The sequence below is a fragment of the Phyllobates terribilis genome, unplaced genomic scaffold, assembly GCF_046119375.1.
Source record: "Phyllobates terribilis strain yellow unplaced genomic scaffold, ASM4611937v1 Scaffold_160__1_contigs__length_4322635, whole genome shotgun sequence".
NCBI classification, from domain to species: Eukaryota; Metazoa; Chordata; class Amphibia; order Anura; family Dendrobatidae; genus Phyllobates; species Phyllobates terribilis.
In genome coordinates, this window is record NW_027362920.1 from 4,251,505 (window position 1) to 4,267,302 (window position 15,798).

The 15,798-nt window shown below is 50.3% G+C and overlaps 6 non-coding genes and 3 pseudogenes across 6 annotated transcripts; all 9 read right to left on the minus strand.

Moving 5' to 3' along the window:
• Window positions 1–5,478: 5,478 nt before the first annotated feature.
• On the minus strand, window positions 5,479–5,669 carry LOC141207067 (U2 spliceosomal RNA). The gene has a single exon (XR_012277492.1). It is a non-coding gene; the product is annotated as a U2 spliceosomal RNA (small nuclear RNA).
• A 2,334-nt stretch (window positions 5,670–8,003) lies between these two features.
• LOC141207069 (U2 spliceosomal RNA) lies at window positions 8,004–8,194 on the minus strand. Its single transcript, XR_012277494.1, has one exon. It is a non-coding gene; the product is annotated as a U2 spliceosomal RNA (small nuclear RNA).
• A 1,121-nt stretch (window positions 8,195–9,315) lies between these two features.
• LOC141207257 (U2 spliceosomal RNA) lies at window positions 9,316–9,497 on the minus strand. Its single transcript, XR_012277674.1, has one exon. It is a non-coding gene; the product is annotated as a U2 spliceosomal RNA (small nuclear RNA).
• A 524-nt stretch (window positions 9,498–10,021) lies between these two features.
• On the minus strand, window positions 10,022–10,137 carry LOC141207365 (U2 spliceosomal RNA; annotated as a pseudogene).
• A 1,121-nt stretch (window positions 10,138–11,258) lies between these two features.
• On the minus strand, window positions 11,259–11,449 carry LOC141207196 (U2 spliceosomal RNA). Its single transcript, XR_012277617.1, has one exon. It is a non-coding gene; the product is annotated as a U2 spliceosomal RNA (small nuclear RNA).
• A 1,121-nt stretch (window positions 11,450–12,570) lies between these two features.
• On the minus strand, window positions 12,571–12,752 carry LOC141207258 (U2 spliceosomal RNA). The gene has a single exon (XR_012277675.1). It is a non-coding gene; the product is annotated as a U2 spliceosomal RNA (small nuclear RNA).
• A 524-nt stretch (window positions 12,753–13,276) lies between these two features.
• Window positions 13,277–13,392, minus strand: LOC141207367 (U2 spliceosomal RNA; annotated as a pseudogene).
• Window positions 13,393–14,513: 1,121 nt separating this feature from the next.
• LOC141207259 (U2 spliceosomal RNA) lies at window positions 14,514–14,695 on the minus strand. Its single transcript, XR_012277676.1, has one exon. It is a non-coding gene; the product is annotated as a U2 spliceosomal RNA (small nuclear RNA).
• A 523-nt stretch (window positions 14,696–15,218) lies between these two features.
• LOC141207368 (U2 spliceosomal RNA) lies at window positions 15,219–15,334 on the minus strand (annotated as a pseudogene).
• Between the last annotated feature and the right edge of the window lie 464 nt (window positions 15,335–15,798).

The window sequence follows — 15,798 nt, forward strand, 5'->3', positions numbered from 1 at the left end:
AACTCGTAGTTGGTCAGACGGGCCATCCACCTCTGCTCCAGGGCACCGAGTCTTGCCGTGTCCAGGTGTGTCAACGGGTTGTTATCCGTGTACACGGTGAACCGGGAAGAAGCGAGGTAATGCTTAAAGCGCTCGGTGACTGCCCATACTACGGCCAGGAACTCCAGCTTAAATGAGCTGTAATTCTCGGGGTTCCTTTCGGTGGGTCGCAGTTTTCGGCTGGCGTAGGCGATTACTCGTTCTTTCCCCTGCTGGATCTGGGACAGTACGGCTCCTAGCCCGATGTTACTGGCGTCGGTGTAGAGGATGAAGGGCTGGCTATAATCCGGGTACGCCAAGATTTCATCCCCCGTGAGGGCCATCTTCAGCTGGCGGAAGGACTCTTCTTCTAGCTCTTCCCATTTGAAGGGCGGCTTCTGGTTCTTGGCCTTCCGGGACTGGCCTATCAGGAGGTCCTGCATAGGCGCTGCCTTTTTGGTGAAACCGGGAATAAACCTTCGGTAGTAGCCTACCAACCCGAGGAACTGCCGCACTTCTTTTATGCTGGAGGGGCTTGGCCATCCCTTAATTGCGGTGATCTTATCGGGGTCGGGAGCCACTCCATCAGCGCTCACCACGTGTCCCAGGTACTGCACCTTTGGTTTCAGGAGGTGACACTTGGAGGGTTTCACCTTTAGGCCGTAACTCGCCAGAGCTTCGAACACCTCCGCCAGGTGTTTCAGGTGGTCCTCATAAGTTTTGGAGTATACGATGACATCGTCCAGGTACAACAGGACCGTCTCGAAGTTTCTGTGGCCCAGACAGCACTCCATTAATCGTTGGAAGGTTCCTGGGGCGTTGCAGAGTCCGAACGGCATGCAGGTGAACTCGCTAAGTCCCATCGGGGTGGTGAATGCGGTCTTCTCCCGGTCCGCCTCTGCTACAGGAACCTGCCAGTACCCGCTAGTGAGATCCAAGGTAGAGAAGAAGTTAGCAGACCTTAAAGCAGCCAATGACTCCTCTATCCTTGGTAAGGGGTACGCATCCTTGTGTGTGATACGGTTGATTTTCCGGTAATCTACACACATCCTCATGGTGTTGTCTTTCTTTTTGACTAAAACTAGCGGGGCTGCCCAGGGGCTACAGCTATCCCGGATTACCCCAGCCTCCTTCATGTCTCTAAGCATCCCCTTGGCGTGTTGGTAATGTGCAGGGGGTACGGGTCGATACCTCTCTTTTATGGGAGGATGATCTCCCGTGGGGATGCGGTGTTCTACCCCCTTGACTCGCCCGAAGTCTAACGGGTGTTTACTAAACACTCTCTCATACTCTTGAACCACCCGGTAGACTCCCTGTTTCTGGTGGGAGGGAGTGGAGTCAGTTCCCAAGTGTAGTTGCTGACACCAATCCTCCATTACTTTCTTAGAGCCGTTACCTTCCTCCGGGTGAGATGGAGGCAAGGGTTCCACAGACTGTATAGAGTTTTGGTTGATGGTATATAATTTTGCTAGCGTGGCATACCGGGGCAGGTACACTTCCCTCTCCCCGATATTGATTATGCGAACGGGCACCCTCCCATGGCGTACATTGACCACCCCCCGTGCTGTCAAAATGGTGGGCCTACTGTCTGAGTAAACTGGTTCTACCATTGCCTGGTAATCTCTACCTCTCAGACCAATAGCTGCCCGGCACCAAATCATCATTTCACTTTTTGGGGGCATGGCAATAGGGAAAGGGTCACACATTCTTACGCTACCAATCTCACCGCCGGAGAGTTCCACCTGTTGCCGTCGCATCAGTGCCCGGATCTCTTTCTGGAGCACTCGCTGCTCGCCGGAGCTGGCGTTCTTGGCAACCTGCTGTAGAAGGAAAATCACTTCTGCAAGACAATTCTCAATTACATTAGTTCCTAGAGTTATTTTTGGGTGGCTCTCATGTTTGTCAATGTCTACAATGATCAGTCCCTGTGCTGCCAGTTCGACTCTACCGATTTTGATGGTCACCTCTTTAAATCCGATTTGTGGCACGGGCTGGCCATTGCTGGCGATGATACTCAAGTCGTCGTCAGGGTAGCGGGTAATATCCGAGTCATTCCAGTACTGCTTAAAGAGCACGTACGGGATGGTGGTGACCTGTGACCCGGTGTCCAGTAGGGCACTCATGGGAATGCCATCCAGTACCACAGGCAAGACTGGACGTCCTCCCACATATCTGTCGCGCCAGTTCGATGGGCCTGGTGATCTTTTTCCTGGGGGTTGGCCCTCTACCCCAGGTTGTGCCCGTTTAAAGAACAGTACCTTTCCATATGTCCGGGTTGATTGCAGCGGCGGCAGATGGGTCGTCCGTCCTCGCTGTATCGGTCACTGGGTCTTCCTCTGGCCGGTGGGGTCCTCCTTGGTCGACGCCACGGGATGTCCTCCGGTCCGGATGCCAACTGGATCTTCCCTGGGGTGGAAACCTGTAAAGACTGCACAGTTCGGGTTAGCGCAGCAACGCTCTTAGCTAGCTCTTGGACCTGATGGCGTAGGTCTGGAGCCGGGTCATTGTCCAAAGCCTGCGCATCAGCTCCCACAGGCCCTGCCGACAAGGGCGCCGCCTCCTGGTGGTAAGTGATAGCTGGGCGCCTGTGGGTCACAACGCCACCCGGTGCCGGTTCTCGGAGCACCCGGATGGCTCTGTCCTTGAACTGTGCAAAGTCTAGATGGGGATCCTGTAAGGCCATTGCCCGCAACTGGGTTCGGTGGGCATTGCAATATAAACCCTCTATAAATTGTTCAGTCAACAGCCTGTCCTCGTTTCCCACCCCATCAGGGTCGGTCTGCTTTATGGCCCTCAGGGCCTCTTGTAGGTTTAGTGCATAGTCCCTTATACTCTCATGCGCTCGCTGCTTGCACCCGTAGAATCTAAGCTTAATCTCAGCTGAGGTGCGGGTATCAAAGGTGTCCTTCAGCCGGGTTAGTATCCCTGCGACAGTCTTCCTCCCAGGTGGCCAGGATTTTACTTCCCTTTTGGCTGCCCCAGTTAGTTGGGCCACCAGGATGCTCACCTTTTGCTCTTCTGTGAGGGGGTACACCTGGAAGAGGCTATCCAGCTTTTCTCTAAAGTCATGCAGGGTATGTGACTCCCCTGAGTACTGGGGTAGCCAAGCTGCTCCCGGGATATAGGGCATGGTGAAGGGCATAACTGCAGCAGCGGTGGCGCTGGCGGGGGTTGAGGCAGTGAAGCTCTCCTCCGTATCCGACATCTTCCTCCCCCCTAGTGGACCGTGGCCTACCTTGCGATGATCCTGTTCCGTAGGCCGCGGCTCCGCAGTGGATCGTCAGGGTTGAGGACCTTCCGTCGCGCTCCCGTGACGTCGGCGTCTGCTGGGCTCCTTCCAGGACCTTACGCAACGTCCGGACGTGAGGCGGGGCTTCAGTTCTCGCGCGCTTTCGGAGTCCACGCCCCTCTTCTTCCCGCGCGGCGTCCTCAAGATGGCGTCCAATGGCGGGAAAACTCCACGGATGGCGGGAAGAAGGCAGAAGATGGCGCCGGATGGCGGGAAACTTCACCGATGGCGGGAAGAAGGCTGAAGATGGCGCCGGATGGCGGGAATCTTCACCACAGGTAAGTTTGAAAAGTCTCTTTTTCAGGCACGCAGTACCCGGTGGTTGCGGGCACGAAATCCTGCCGACTACGCCAAAGGTGACGCGCCCCTGGGCCTGTGTCGCGCTGCGTTGCGCACGCGGGAGCTTACCCGGAGCCGGATCTCTTGAGGGTTGTAGTCTCGTGGCGGCGACCCGGTCCGTGCCCAGGGAGTCAAACTGAGCGGCGATGTACTAGCAGTAGATGGTTGGTGACTACGCCACCCGTTGAATGCAGCTATGGAGCTGCCGCTGCAGGGCAGACCGCTGAGGCCGGTGGAAGGATGGTGCAGCGTGGATGGTATAACCCCCAACGGGAGGGGTATGGCCTCAGGGCGGCCGACGTGGATCATGGGGGTAGCAGGAACCACTCAGAGACGGTGCGGTGTAGTTCAGGGTCTTTACTGGTGACAAAGATAGACCCTCCCGGAGTACTTGCTAGTGATAGGGGCCTGGTCAGTCCTTGAGCAGATGGGATTTCCCCTGGCCAGGCGGAGTTGTAGGCCTTCCCAACTAACTGTACTCTTCTGGCTACCTTGCTAGAGGCGGGAATAAGTAGCCCACGTCCCTGAGTGTACCGTGTGGTGCTCACCCGTATGGCCGGTGACTCGGGGCCTTCTAATGGCTTCCGCTCCACGATGGCGGTGCTGGTCCCACGCGTGTGACCGTGCCTTCGGGCTTCTGGGCCAGAGGACCTGAAATCCTCTGCCGGACGGTTTCTGCTGCTAGGTAGGAGTTAGTCCCCACAGCCTCGGACTCCGGGTCCGGTTAGAAATCTTCTCAGTCAGGGCGAGCTCTGCAGCTGCCAGCCCCTGACTCCTTGTAACACTGCTCCCCACAGAGCTCCTGATGTTTCTTGCTATGCTGCTTCTCTTCTCTACTCTTGTTCTGTCTTCTTTCTCACTCACTCTGCCTCAGCCCTGGGTTTATATAGGGGAAGTCCTTCCCCTCCCAAGACTGGGCAGGAGGTGTGGCATGCACAGGATCCCTGACCAAAGGACCTCCCACCTGCTCTCAGACGTAATATCTCTATCACTGTGGCAACCAGACCCCTGGGGTGTCACAATTACATACCTCTCCTGCTGCTGCTGCTGCTGCTGCTGGCTGTCCAGCAGCAGACTGAAGGTGGCTGCTGCTGTGCACAGGTATATAAAGGCTCAGAGCCTATTATGACACGCGCAGCCAGCGTTCCATTGCCACATTCCATCTACTGCAGGCAGGATACCTGGCTGGCTGAATGTCGCTGAGAAGCTCACAGAGACCGCCATAAGCAACAGTTTAACAGAATGCCACAGACTAATCAACCAAACTTTTTGGGTTGGGTTCTCTTTTATAGTCTGCAGGCATTAAATGAAAGAAGTCAGTGTTCCAGCAGAGGGAGACAACGTTTCAGAAAAGGCATTGTAGCAAACCAAAAAAGAAATTTTAAGCGCAGCAGAGTAACCAGCGCACATACCTGTTAGCTCAGGTGAGTTTAAAAGGCTGCTGTTGATAACAAGGGCATTTGCTAAATAGATGGTGTGTGTGCAACAATATACTGAAAGGTCAATTATATTGTGCAGCTTATCTCACCACCTGTAGTTATTTAGGTGAAAGCTCCAAAATGCTTGCCTAATATGTCTGTTTATCCAAAAGGAAGTAAAAAGGGAGAGCTAGAAAGATAGCATTTCATTACATTACATGGCAATGCAATGCACAGTTGCTGAAGTTGAACCAAAATGAGCTTGTAATCTGGCTTCTGCAACTTTGAACATGAAAAATCCAATGAGGAGAAGAAAAGCAAAGCCAAAGAGTCCATCCCAAAATCCGACAAACAAGCAAAATGAACAAAAAACATTGAATTCAATTCTTTCTGATTTTAGAAACTGCATTAAAGAAGGGGTGCACCGGTCCTGGAGATACTGCAATACCAGGTCAATGCGTGGAGTGGACAGAGCAAGCTCTTTTTCCATCTCCCTGTTCTAAAAATCCATTTAATATATGGTCCCCAGATAGGGGACGTATCAGATATTAAACTGATAAGAACAGATACTACACTTGATCTTAGCCAAAAGGCCGAGAAGCGATAACCAGAATTGGTTTCAAACTACGGAGCCACCCAAGGATCCTGAAAAGTCCATTTGTGGAGATGAGCTCCTGGACTCCCGTTAAGAAGACATGTTGTCAACCTCTAGATCCCTTACATGCCTGCACTTTTCGGCTTGCTGCTGCTGCAATCCACGCGTTTTAGATCTGCATAACTCCACCTCTTTAAACACAGCACCTTCACCCCCTGCTGTTCCCACCCGCCTCAACACCGTTGGAAGGGAGGAGAACCAATTAAGGCGGGGGGTGGGGTGGAACGAGCAGCTGTCTACCCTTAGCAGGAGGGCTGCTGATTACATACCTCTCCTGCTGCTGCTGCTGCTGCTGGCTGTCCAGCAGCAGACTGAAGGTGGCTGCTGCTGTGCACAGGTATATAAAGGCTCAGAGCCTATTATGACACGCGCAGCCAGCGTTCCATTGCCACATTCCATCTACTGCAGGCAGGATACCTGGCTGGCTGAATGTCGCTGAGAAGCTCACAGAGACCGCCATAAGCAACAGTTTAACAGAATGCCACAGACTAATCAACCAAACTTTTTGGGTTGGGTTCTCTTTTATAGTCTGCAGGCATTAAATGAAAGAAGTCAGTGTTCCAGCAGAGGGAGACAACGTTTCAGAAAAGGCATTGTAGCAAACCAAAAAAGAAATTTTAAGCGCAGCAGAGTAACCAGCGCACATACCTGTTAGCTCAGGTGAGTTTAAAAGGCTGCTGTTGATAACAAGGGCATTTGCTAAATAGATGGTGTGTGTGCAACAATATATTGAAAGGTCAATTATATTGTGCAGCTTATCTCACCACCTGTAGTTATTTAGGTGAAAGCTCCAAAATGCTTGCCTAATATGTCTGTTTATCCAAAAGGAAGTAAAAAGGGAGAGCTAGAAAGATAGTGACGCGCCCCCTGGGCCATATTCTTTAGGGGGAATATCCGGAGCCGGATCAGATGGGGGTTGTAGTCTTCCGAGTGGCTGTGACCCGGTCCGTGCCCAGGGTGTCAAACTCAGTTGTATGTGGCAGTCCTACAGATGTTATAAGTTCTTAATGTCGACTACGCCACCCGTTGTGTTGCGGTCACTATGGCCGCCGCTGCAGCAGGGTCCGCTGAGGCTGATGGTGTAGGTGCAGCTTTTGGTGGTATAACCCCCAACGGGTGGGGTATAGCCTCAGGGGTCAGGTGCAGAGGATGGGGGTTGTAGTGGTGCAGCATAGATGTTAAAGGAAGACAGAGTCGGGTTGTGCAGTTTTAGGGTATTTACTCACTGCTGATGTTCCGGTCACTCCAGCTTCAAGTGACCTCCCGAGCCGTGCTGCGTCCACCAGGTCCTGGATCCAGCCAACCCCCAAGCGAGTCCGGAGCGTGACCCTGAGCTCTCCTTCTGTCCTTTCTCTGGCCGTCCCCACTATTGATCCACCCAGGTCCAGCTCCCTCGGGCCTTCTGTTGGGTGACCCTTGACCTTGGGTTCCCTGACCCTCCGTGTGGTATGCCTTCGTGGTGGATGTGGTGGGTGGCCGTGGCAGACGCTGCCCACGGCCTCCGGTCTCTGGCTGGGGTGTGTTTTTGCCCCCACCAGCTTGGGTTCCGGTACCCTAATGCCGGCTCTTCACCCGTTGTTTGAATTTGGGGTCTTAGAGTCCTCTCTTCTGCTTCCCCCTCTGGGTCTCTCTTTCTTTCTCCTCTCTCTCTCTGGATCTGCTCTGCTCCTCTTCCTGTGACTCCTCTGCAAAGGCTGACAGACTGACTGACTGTGGCTGACTGACCCTGATCTTTGATGGTGCACACCTTATATACACCCTCTATGTGTGAGCTCAGGTGACCAGCACCCAATGAGCTCCTATCTTTACCCAGGCTGCTCCCCCTATTTGCCCCTACACTACTTGGGATGTACCACCCCCCTCCCACTCCAGCCAGGAACAGACTCGGTCGTACCTGCACATTTCTAAGTGGGAGTACCGTCGGTCTGCTCCTCGGAAATGGGATGTGTGTAGTGCATGCAGCCTACCGAGCTCAGATCCACACTCCTTCCTTACCCGGGAGTGGAATATCACACCTCTGGGTTGAGGTGCAATACTCCTGTAGCAGCCGAATCCTCAGGGTGCTACAATAGCATTTCATTACATTACATGGCAATGCAATGCACAGTTGCTGAAGTTGAACCAAAATGAGCTTGTAATCTGGCTTCTGCAACTTTGAACATGAAAAATCCAATGAGGAGAAGAAAAGCAAAGCCAAAGAGTCCATCCCAAAATCCGACAAACAAGCAAAATGAACAAAAAACATTGAATTCAATTCTTTCTGATTTTAGAAACTGCATTAAAGAAGGGGTGCACCGGTCCTGGAGATACTGCAATACCAGGTCAATGCGTGGAGTGGACAGAGCAAGCTCTTTTTCCATCTCCCTGTTCTAAAAATCCATTTAATATATGGTCCCCAGATAGGGGACGTATCAGATATTAAACTGATAAGAACAGATACTACACTTGATCTTAGCCAAAAGGCCGAGAAGCGATAACCAGAATTGGTTTCAAACTACGGAGCCACCCAAGGATCCTGAAAAGTCCATTTGTGGAGATGAGCTCCTGGACTCCCGTTAAGAAGACATGTTGTCAACCTCTAGATCCCTTACATGCCTGCACTTTTCGGCTTGCTGCTGCTGCAATCCACGCGTTTTAGATCTGCATAACTCCACCTCTTTAAACACAGCACCTTCACCCCCTGCTGTTCCCACCCGCCTCAACACCGTTGGAAGGGAGGAGAACCAATTAAGGCGGCGGGTGGGGTGGAACGAGCAGCTGTCTACCCTTAGCAGGAGGGCTGCTGATTACATACCTCTCCTGCTGCTGCTGCTGCTGCTGCTGGCTGTCCAGCAGCAGACTGAAGGTGGCTGCTGCTGTGCACAGGTATATAAAGGCTCAGAGCCTATTATGACACGCGCAGCCAGCGTTCCATTGCCACATTCCATCTACTGCAGGCAGGATACCTGGCTGGCTGAATGTCGCTGAGAAGCTCACAGAGACCGCCATAAGCAACAGTTTAACAGAATGCCACAGACTAATCAACCAAACTTTTTGGGTTGGGTTCTCTTTTATAGTCTGCAGGCATTAAATGAAAGAAGTCAGTGTTCCAGCAGAGGGAGACAACGTTTCAGAAAAGGCATTGTAGCAAACCAAAAAAGAAATTTTAAGCGCAGCAGAGTAACCAGCGCACATACCTGTTAGCTCAGGTGAGTTTAAAAGGCTGCTGTTGATAACAAGGGCATTTGCTAAATAGATGGTGTGTGTGCAACAATATACTGAAAGGTCAATTATATTGTGCAGCTTATCTCACCACCTGTAGTTATTTAGGTGAAAGCTCCAAAATGCTTGCCTAATATGTCTGTTTATCCAAAAGGAAGTAAAAAGGGAGAGCTAGAAAGATAGCATTTCATTACATTACATGGCAATGCAATGCACAGTTGCTGAAGTTGAACCAAAATGAGCTTGTAATCTGGCTTCTGCAACTTTGAACATGAAAAATCCAATGAGGAGAAGAAAAGCAAAGCCAAAGAGTCCATCCCAAAATCCGACAAACAAGCAAAATGAACAAAAAACATTGAATTCAATTCTTTCTGATTTTAGAAACTGCATTAAAGAAGGGGTGCACCGGTCCTGGAGATACTGCAATACCAGGTCAATGCGTGGAGTGGACAGAGCAAGCTCTTTTTCCATCTCCCTGTTCTAAAAATCCATTTAATATATGGTCCCCAGATAAGGGACGTATCAGATATTAAACTGATAAGAACAGATTTTTTGATTGAAGCTGCATCCAAGGCACTGAAAAATGTGACCGAAGTCACACCAAAACAGCGCACGAGGCGAGGATTCATGTGGACCCTTCCCGGAGGAGAGGGTCCCCAATAAACCATCCTCATCCCTCCGAGCCAGAAGGCCACAGCGAGGGTCAGGGATCTCCGATGCTCTCCCTAGCCGAAGCCGGAGAAGAGCCGTTTTCGTGCTCCCAGCTTCCATCTAGGCTGCCACCCTAGTGGAGCTGGAGCCTGTGTTGGTTTCTCAGCCCAAAGCTGACCGGACCTCCGACCGGGTTTATAAAAATTCCCCTTCCTAGCCCGGAGGCCAGGAATAGGGGGGGTTGCTCAGAAAGTATGATTGGCAAAGGTGCGGCGTGCTACGAAGCCAAGTCTTTCTGGGGTTCCCAGTCCCAGTAAGCTTGGACTCCCACCAGGGCGCCTACTCCTGGGGCACATTGCTCCAAAGCCCTCACACTTACCCAGACTAGTGACTTCGATCCTGGAGGGCCATGTTTTCCATCAGATAACTCTATGAGCCACCTGGCGTACTAACAAGTGCACCAAACCAGTGTGTAATATGCATCAATTTACTAGGGCAGCCCAAGGACAAAACTGCCTTTTCAAATGATACTACACTTGATCTTAGCCAAAAGGCCGAGAAGCGATAACCAGAATTGGTTTCAAACTACGGAGCCACCCAAGGATCCTGAAAAGTCCATTTGTGGAGATGAGCTCCTGGACTCCCGTTAAGAAGACATGTTGTCAACCTCTAGATCCCTTACATGCCTGCACTTTTCGGCTTGCTGCTGCTGCAATCCACGCGTTTTAGATCTGCATAACTCCACCTCTTTAAACACAGCACCTTCACCCCCTGCTGTTCCCACCCGCCTCAACACCGTTGGAAGGGAGGAGAACCAATTAAGGCGGGGGGTGGGGTGGAACGAGCAGCTGTCTACCCTTAGCAGGAGGGCTGCTGATTACATACCTCTCCTGCTGCTGCTGCTGCTGCTGCTGGCTGTCCAGCAGCAGACTGAAGGTGGCTGCTGCTGTGCACAGGTATATAAAGGCTCAGAGCCTATTATGACACGCGCAGCCAGCGTTCCATTGCCACATTCCATCTACTGCAGGCAGGATACCTGGCTGGCTGAATGTCGCTGAGAAGCTCACAGAGACCGCCATAAGCAACAGTTTAACAGAATGCCACAGACTAATCAACCAAACTTTTTGGGTTGGGTTCTCTTTTATAGTCTGCAGGCATTAAATGAAAGAAGTCAGTGTTCCAGCAGAGGGAGACAACGTTTCAGAAAAGGCATTGTAGCAAACCAAAAAAGAAATTTTAAGCGCAGCAGAGTAACCAGCGCACATACCTGTTAGCTCAGGTGAGTTTAAAAGGCTGCTGTTGATAACAAGGGCATTTGCTAAATAGATGGTGTGTGTGCAACAATATACTGAAAGGTCAATTATATTGTGCAGCTTATCTCACCACCTGTAGTTATTTAGGTGAAAGCTCCAAAATGCTTGCCTAATATGTCTGTTTATCCAAAAGGAAGTAAAAAGGGAGAGCTAGAAAGATAGCATTTCATTACATTACATGGCAATGCAATGCACAGTTGCTGAAGTTGAACCAAAATGAGCTTGTAATCTGGCTTCTGCAACTTTGAACATGAAAAATCCAATGAGGAGAAGAAAAGCAAAGCCAAAGAGTCCATCCCAAAATCCGACAAACAAGCAAAATGAACAAAAAACATTGAATTCAATTCTTTCTGATTTTAGAAACTGCATTAAAGAAGGGGTGCACCGGTCCTGGAGATACTGCAATACCAGGTCAATGCGTGGATTGGACAGAGCAAGCTCTTTTTCCATCTCCCTGTTCTAAAAATCCATTTAATATATGGTCCCCAGATAGGGGACGTATCAGATATTAAACTGATAAGAACAGATACTACACTTGATCTTAGCCAAAAGGCCGAGAAGCGATAACCAGAATTGGTTTCAAACTACGGAGCCACCCAAGGATCCTGAAAAGTCCATTTGTGGAGATGAGCTCCTGGACTCCCGTTAAGAAGACATGTTGTCAACCTCTAGATCCCTTACATGCCTGCACTTTTCGGCTTGCTGCTGCTGCAATCCACGCGTTTTAGATCTGCATAACTCCACCTCTTTAAACACAGCACCTTCACCCCCTGCTGTTCCCACCCGCCTCAACACCGTTGGAAGGGAGGAGAACCAATTAAGGCGGCGGGTGGGGTGGAACGAGCAGCTGTCTACCCTTAGCAGGAGGGCTGCTGATTACATACCTCTCCTGCTGCTGCTGCTGCTGCTGCTGGCTGTCCAGCAGCAGACTGAAGGTGGCTGCTGCTGTGCACAGGTATATAAAGGCTCAGAGCCTATTATGACACGCGCAGCCAGCGTTCCATTGCCACATTCCATCTACTGCAGGCAGGATACCTGGCTGGCTGAATGTCGCTGAGAAGCTCACAGAGACCGCCATAAGCAACAGTTTAACAGAATGCCACAGACTAATCAACCAAACTTTTTGGGTTGGGTTCTCTTTTATAGTCTGCAGGCATTAAATGAAAGAAGTCAGTGTTCCAGCAGAGGGAGACAACGTTTCAGAAAAGGCATTGTAGCAAACCAAAAAAGAAATTTTAAGCGCAGCAGAGTAACCAGCGCACATACCTGTTAGCTCAGGTGAGTTTAAAAGGCTGCTGTTGATAACAAGGGCATTTGCTAAATAGATGGTGTGTGTGCAACAATATACTGAAAGGTCAATTATATTGTGCAGCTTATCTCACCACCTGTAGTTATTTAGGTGAAAGCTCCAAAATGCTTGCCTAATATGTCTGTTTATCCAAAAGGAAGTAAAAAGGGAGAGCTAGAAAGATAGCATTTCATTACATTACATGGCAATGCAATGCACAGTTGCTGAAGTTGAACCAAAATGAGCTTGTAATCTGGCTTCTGCAACTTTGAACATGAAAAATCCAATGAGGAGAAGAAAAGCAAAGCCAAAGAGTCCATCCCAAAATCCGACAAACAAGCAAAATGAACAAAAAACATTGAATTCAATTCTTTCTGATTTTAGAAACTGCATTAAAGAAGGGGTGCACCGGTCCTGGAGATACTGCAATACCAGGTCAATGCGTGGAGTGGACAGAGCAAGCTCTTTTTCCATCTCCCTGTTCTAAAAATCCATTTAATATATGGTCCCCAGATAAGGGACGTATCAGATATTAAACTGATAAGAACAGATTTTTTGATTGAAGCTGCATCCAAGGCACTGAAAAATGTGACCGAAGTCACACCAAAACAGCGCACGAGGCGAGGATTCATGTGGACCCTTCCCGGAGGAGAGGGTCCCCAATAAACCATCCTCATCCCTCCGAGCCAGAAGGCCACAGCGAGGGTCAGGGATCTCCGATGCTCTCCCTAGCCGAAGCCGGAGAAGAGCCGTTTTCGTGCTCCCAGCTTCCATCTAGGCTGCCACCCTAGTGGAGCTGGAGCCTGTGTTGGTTTCTCAGCCCAAAGCTGACCGGACCTCCGACCGGGTTTATAAAAATTCCCCTTCCTAGCCCGGAGGCCAGGAATAGGGGGGGTTGCTCAGAAAGTATGATTGGCAAAGGTGCGGCGTGCTACGAAGCCAAGTCTTTCTGGGGTTCCCAGTCCCAGTAAGCTTGGACTCCCACCAGGGCGCCTACTCCTGGGGCACATTGCTCCAAAGCCCTCACACTTACCCAGACTAGTGACTTCGATCCTGGAGGGCCATGTTTTCCATCAGATAACTCTATGAGCCACCTGGCGTACTAACAAGTGCACCAAACCAGTGTGTAATATGCATCAATTTACTAGGGCAGCCCAAGGACAAAACTGCCTTTTCAAATGATACTACACTTGATCTTAGCCAAAAGGCCGAGAAGCGATAACCAGAATTGGTTTCAAACTACGGAGCCACCCAAGGATCCTGAAAAGTCCATTTGTGGAGATGAGCTCCTGGACTCCCGTTAAGAAGACATGTTGTCAACCTCTAGATCCCTTACATGCCTGCACTTTTCGGCTTGCTGCTGCTGCAATCCACGCGTTTTAGATCTGCATAACTCCACCTCTTTAAACACAGCACCTTCACCCCCTGCTGTTCCCACCCGCCTCAACACCGTTGGAAGGGAGGAGAACCAATTAAGGCGGGGGGTGGGGTGGAACGAACAGCTGTCTACCCTTAGCAGGAGGGCTGCTGATTACATACCTCTCCTGCTGCTGCTGCTGCTGCTGCTGGCTGTCCAGCAGCAGACTGAAGGTGGCTGCTGCTGTGCACAGGTATATAAAGGCTCAGAGCCTATTATGACACGCGCAGCCAGCGTTCCATTGCCACATTCCATCTACTGCAGGCAGGATACCTGGCTGGCTGAATGTCGCTGAGAAGCTCACAGAGACCGCCATAAGCAACAGTTTAACAGAATGCCACAGACTAATCAACCAAACTTTTTGGGTTGGGTTCTCTTTTATAGTCTGCAGGCATTAAATGAAAGAAGTCAGTGTTCCAGCAGAGGGAGACAACGTTTCAGAAAAGGCATTGTAGCAAACCAAAAAAGAAATTTTAAGCGCAGCAGAGTAACCAGCGCACATACCTGTTAGCTCAGGTGAGTTTAAAAGGCTGCTGTTGATAACAAGGGCATTTGCTAAATAGATGGTGTGTGTGCAACAATATACTGAAAGGTCAATTATATTGTGCAGCTTATCTCACCACCTGTAGTTATTTAGGTGAAAGCTCCAAAATGCTTGCCTAATATGTCTGTTTATCCAAAAGGAAGTAAAAAGGGAGAGCTAGAAAGATAGCATTTCATTACATTACATGGCAATGCAATGCACAGTTGCTGAAGTTGAACCAAAATGAGCTTGTAATCTGGCTTCTGCAACTTTGAACATGAAAAATCCAATGAGGAGAAGAAAAGCAAAGCCAAAGAGTCCATCCCAAAATCCGACAAACAAGCAAAATGAACAAAAAACATTGAATTCAATTCTTTCTGATTTTAGAAACTGCATTAAAGAAGGGGTGCACCGGTCCTGGAGATACTGCAATACCAGGTCAATGCGTGGAGTGGACAGAGCAAGCTCTTTTTCCATCTCCCTGTTCTAAAAATCCATTTAATATATGGTCCCCAGATAAGGGACGTATCAGATATTAAACTGATAAGAACAGATTTTTTGATTGAAGCTGCATCCAAGGCACTGAAAAATGTGACCGAAGTCACACCAAAACAGCGCACGAGGCGAGGATTCATGTGGACCCTTCCCGGAGGAGAGGGTCCCCAATAAACCATCCTCATCCCTCCGAGCCAGAAGGCCACAGCGAGGGTCAGGGATCTCCGATGCTCTCCCTAGCCGAAGCCGGAGAAGAGCCGTTTTCGTGCTCCCAGCTTCCATCTAGGCTGCCACCCTAGTGGAGCTGGAGCCTGTGTTGGTTTCTCAGCCCAAAGCTGACCGGACCTCCGACCGGGTTTATAAAAATTCCCCTTCCTAGCCCGGAGGCCAGGAATAGGGGGGGTTGCTCAGAAAGTATGATTGGCAAAGGTGCGGCGTGCTACGAAGCCAAGTTTTCTGGGGTTCCCAGTCCCAGTAAGCTTGGACTCCCACCAGGGCGCCTACTCCTGGGGCACATTGCTCCAAAGCCCTCACACTTACCCAGACTAGTGACTTCGATCCTGGAGGGCCATGTTTTCCATCAGATAACTCTATGAGCCACCTGGCGTACTAACAAGTGCACCAAACCAGTGTGTAATATGCATCAATTTACTAGGGCAGCCCAAGGACAAAACTGCCTTTTCAAATGATACTACACTTGATCTTAGCCAAAAGGCCGAGAAGCGATAACCAGAATTGGTTTCAAACTACGGAGCCACCCAAGGATCCTGAAAAGTCCATTTGTGGAGATGAGCTCCTGGACTCCCGTTAAGAAGACATGTTGTCAACCTCTAGATCCCTTACATGCCTGCACTTTTCGGCTTGCTGCTGCTGCAATCCACGCGTTTTAGATCTGCATAACTCCACCTCTTTAAACACAGCACCTTCACCCCCTGCTGTTCCCACCCGCCTCAACACCGTTGGAAGGGAGGAGAACCAATTAAGGCGGGGGGTGGGGTGGAACGAGCAGCTGTCTACCCTTAGCAGGAGGGCTGCTGATTACATACCTCTCCTGCTGCTGCTGCTGCTGCTGCTGGCTGTCCAGCAGCAGACTGAAGGTGGCTGCTGCTGTGCACAGGTATATAAAGGCTCAGAGCCTATTATGACACGCGCAGCCAGCGTTCCATTGCCACATTCCATCTACTGCAGGCA